The sequence below is a fragment of the Nicotiana tabacum genome, chromosome 19, assembly GCF_000715075.1.
Source record: "Nicotiana tabacum cultivar K326 chromosome 19, ASM71507v2, whole genome shotgun sequence".
NCBI lineage: Eukaryota > Viridiplantae > Streptophyta > Magnoliopsida > Solanales > Solanaceae > Nicotiana > Nicotiana tabacum.
Window position 1 is genome coordinate 16,181,517 of NC_134098.1, and position 4,709 is coordinate 16,186,225.

Below are 4,709 nucleotides of genomic sequence, written 5' to 3' on the forward strand. Positions count from 1 at the left end.
CCTGAACCGGCCTCTTGGAGAAGATGAATTTTAGAATGATGGACCCAGTCCTGGTCGATCATTAAAATAATATGCTAGGCCAGAATACAATCAAGGACTGTCAAGTGTGAGGCATCCACCTATTGCAGCGAACAATTTTGAACTGAAGCAAGGTCTTCTGCAAACCATCCAAAATAGTTGTGTCTTTAGAGGCAAGGTGAATGGAGATCCAAACACTCATCTGATGGATTTTGAGGAAATCATGAATACTTTCCAATACAACAGAGTGTAAAAAAATGTAGTCTATTTAAGGCATTCCCCTTTTCACTGAAGGGTGATGTGAAGCACTAGCTACGAAGCTTACCAAGTGGGTATATCGGGACATGAGAAGACATGACTAAAAGTTCCTCGACAAATACTTCTAATCGAAAAAATGGGGAAATTTAAAATAGAGATCCATAACTTCTGCCAAAGGACACAGAAATAGTTTTGAAGGCATGTGAGAGGTTCAAGGAGATAGTCAGAAAATATTAGCATAATATAATTGAATTGTAGATGCAACTCCAGGATTTTTAGGATGGACTAACACCTTCCTCACGAAGAACTCTGAGCAATGCAGTTGGAGGTCCTTTAATGAAGAAAACCCTGAGGAGATTCTTGTGATTCTTGATGAGCTATCGGAAGATGCAAACCAATGGCTTGCTGAAGGAAACAATAGAAGAAAAGCAGTAGGGATACATCATGTGGAATCCAATAGCTCAATGCAGGTTCAGCTTGATTCAATAGCAAAGGAGATTAGAAAGTTGACCTCAACTAAGGTCCAAAGTCAGCTACCAACAGTTTGTGATTTTTGTGGGATGGGCCACCCAACACATGAGTGTCAGGCCTCAATTGCAGATGAGGTGGTGAAAGCTGTGGGAAGTTTTGAGTGAGGAAACTATCAAGGCAAAAACAATTTCATGGAGTTCACTTGGTGGTAGTTTGAATGCATGGCAAAAGAATAATCCCAGACTCAGGGAAAAGGAGCTCCAGGTTTTCTAAATCAACAAAGGCAGCAATACTAGCCTCAACAGTCTCATCAGTCTACATGGAAGATCTAATAAAGTCTTTCATTATTAAGACAGATGAGAGACTTGAAACTCATGGCACAGATATCCAGGAACAGGGCACAACCATCCGAAACTTAGAAATAGAGGTGGGATAGATTGCTAATCTATTGTCTGGGAGGGCTCGAGGAACTCTTCCTAGTGATACTAAAAAGAATCAAAAAGAAATAATAAATGCAGTGTCTTAGTGTCCAGATACTGAAGGATCCCATTGCAAAACAAAAGGGAGAGTTGATTAAAAGACAAGTGGAGACTGTGGAGGAGCAGAAAAATAACAAAAATCAAGAAGGTGAAGTGAGGGTAGATCATAGGATAGTCTATAGAAGAAGAGGAAGACCAGAGCTCTGAAAATGAAGAAGAATGAAAATGCAATGAATGAGGAGAATGAGGAAAGCAAATATATGTCTGCTCTACCTTTCCCCCAAATGCAAAGAAGAGAGAAGCTGGACAAACAATTTGGGTGATTTCCAGAAGTGCTCAAGCAGTTGCAAGTTAATATACCTTTCATAGAGGTACCCTCACAAATTCTAGCATATGCCAAGTTTCTGAAGGAGATCTTCTCCAGCAAGCAAAAAGTGGAAGAGACATCGGCTGTCAAGCTCACAGAACATTGTAGTGCTATTCTGCAAAATAAGCTCCCTCAAAAGTGCGGAGATCTAGTGAGTTTTACGATACCTTGCTCTATAAGAAGTACTAACTTTGAAAAATCTTTGTGTGATTCAGGTGCTTCTATTAATCTTATGTCCTTGTCTATTTTAGGAAACTAGAGAAATAAAATGGGTCAATCAGATCTATACATGTCTTTGCAGCTAGCGGATCAGACCAGAATCATACCCCGAATAAATAGTGGAAGACGTGCTAGTTCAGGTGGACAAATTTGCATTCAATGTGAACTTCATTATAGTGAACATGGAAGAGAATAAGGATATCCCTCTGATTTTTTGGAGGCCCTTCTTGGCTACTAGCAAAGTTGTATTGGATATTCAGGAAAAGCGGTTCACGCTAAGACTGGGAGAAGAAAGAGTAGTGTTCAAGCTGAAGGAAGCAATAGGGGCACATTGAGAGGAGTAGGCTGCAAACTTTGATTTTAAGGTAGATGTACTAAAGGAGCTTGCTGAAGAGGACAAGCATGATAAGTGTGGGGTGCGCCCGAAGAAGTAAGAGAAGAAAATCTCAGCATGGATGTGTGCACTAGGTCAGGCATGCAAAGTAGACCTCGACATTGATTCAAACCCAGACTAGACGATTCAGGGGGAGCTTCCTTTACCTCTTGCTTTTTACTTGTATGTTATGAGGACATGGCACAATTTAAAGTGTGGGTTAGGGGATATAAATATGTATATGTGTATTTGTTTTTATTCTTCTTATATTTATGTGTGTTTTTGTCATTATTGTTTGAAAAACAATTGATATTTCCCGGTGATGGATTTCCTCGACTGTCTTCTTGAGGGATTAAAGTCGAAAAAAAATGAAAAAAAAATTGAAAATTCGAAAATATGTCTTTTATTATTTTTATTTTTTTGTTTTAGTTTCTAATGTAGTGTAATAATTTTCCCTTGGTTGTTTTGTGCCGTAATTCTTTTACAAGGGCTTTTCTTTCACCGAGTGTAGTAGGTTTTCTTTTGTTATGAGTAAAGAAAGTCGTGTGCTATGGTGTTAAATGGAGATATTTTGTCTTAACTATGTTGTACCTTGAGAGAGGTGAGTGTCGTAGTTGTGACGCTTAGGCTCATTTCTTGACTCGTATACAAGTGCCTTAAATTGTTTGATTTGATGTTGCTTAACTGCTTTGACTAGAGAGTCAGGATAGATCCCATCCTGAGTGAATTATGTTTCTTTGGTGTGAGTCATGTTTGTTGATATTCTGTGTATGTCAGTTGATATTTGGAACATACCCTGTGTATTTGCAAAGCAAAATAGCAGTCTTGTTAAGTATAGGAAGTGATGTAGGCATTTTTTTTATTGAGCCAGATATATGCCTTTTACCCACCAAAGTTAATGTGTATCTTAGTTAGCCCTTTTGAGCCTGTAAGGTTTTATTTTTATAACCACACTACAAGCCTGACCTCTTTATTTAAATTGACTATTTGTTTGAATCTTTTATCTCTCTTGAGCAGTTGAAATTGTTATGAGCTTGTTAAAAGCTAAGTTGAGGTATAGTTTAATTTTTGAGTGAAACTACAAAATAGGAAGAAGGTGCATTGTTTGAAAATTTATGAGAGCCATTTGTGAGGAAGTAAAAAGGAAAAATAATGAAGTTGCTTGAATAAAAAAATCGAAGCTTTGAAAATAAATAAAGAGTGTGTACGTATCAGAAAAAATATTTTGATTCCTTGGTAGTGGTAATTATCATCTTTTTGTGGTTAAAGAGATTGGGAGCTTGATGATATTATATTGTGAATGTTGGGGTTTGGTTCAACACAAGTGTGGTGTTTAAATTATGAAATTGTATATATTAAAGTGCTCGGGGAGATGTAGTCACTAAAATCCAAATTGTATCATACCCGTCTCGCAACCCATATTACAATAAAACAAAGTCCCACTTGTTCTTTGACCGAATGAGCTCAATTAGTAGAGTATTATATTACGAGAAAGCCTATGGAATAATTTCTGTACCGCATGAATTTTAATTCTGAGAGTGAATGAATTCTTTCTATCTTGATGTCCTATGTGTTCTTGAATTTTATTGTGTGTGGAACTACTCTATATTTTGGTGTAAGGGCACCTGATTTGTGAAGCAAAGGTAAAGTCTTTGTCCTCTGTGTCAGAGTAAATGAGCAGGTTTTGATAAAAATGAGTGGTGCTTGTGAGTTGAATCTTGAGGTTGAGTGGTTACGGTATGGTGCTTAGTCTGCTTTAATTAGTCTTGGCATGATGAGTTAGGGAGGTTGATTGATGAAAACGTCATCTCTATGTGAAGTGAAGTCTTATTGCTCGAGAACGAGCAATGATTTAAGTGTGGGGTGTTGATGGTAGGCTAGAAGCATAGATTTTGGCCTCAATTTCATCTATTGTTGATTGCATTTCAATCGTGTTTTGAGCTTAATTATGAGAAATTTGTAGTTATGACGTATTTTGTATGTTAAGGACTTAAATCCAAGCCAAAATAAAACATGGAGCTTTGAAGTATGAAGAAAAGCTTCAATTGATCATCTAGGATCATATCCGGGGCTCGTGGATGAGCGGTTCATACGAAAGTTAGACGAAAGCGCAAGGGCTAGAGAAAAATGTACTAGTGTGTCGCATAAGGCGTGACATGGAGCGACGCATTAGTGCAAAAGTTTGTTAGAAGTTTGGGAAATTCAGAGACTTGGAGTCTTTGGGTCTAACAAGAAAATACACTAGTGTGACGCATTAGTACAAAGTTTGTCAGACAAGCTAAGTTCAGAGAGTTGACAACCGAGCAAAATACTCTAATGCAACGTAGGGCGCGTAGCACTGTGCAACACATGAAGTGTAAAAAGTATTCCACATTTTTCCTCTTCGGCTCAAAGAGGGTAGTTTGGTCCAGGCACGTTTCGACTTGGTATAAACACACTAGGAAACATATTTTTGGGGGGACTTTTGACCTACGGAGGATTGAGAGAGCATTGGAGGCTCCAAGGCACAAAATTTCATCTTTCT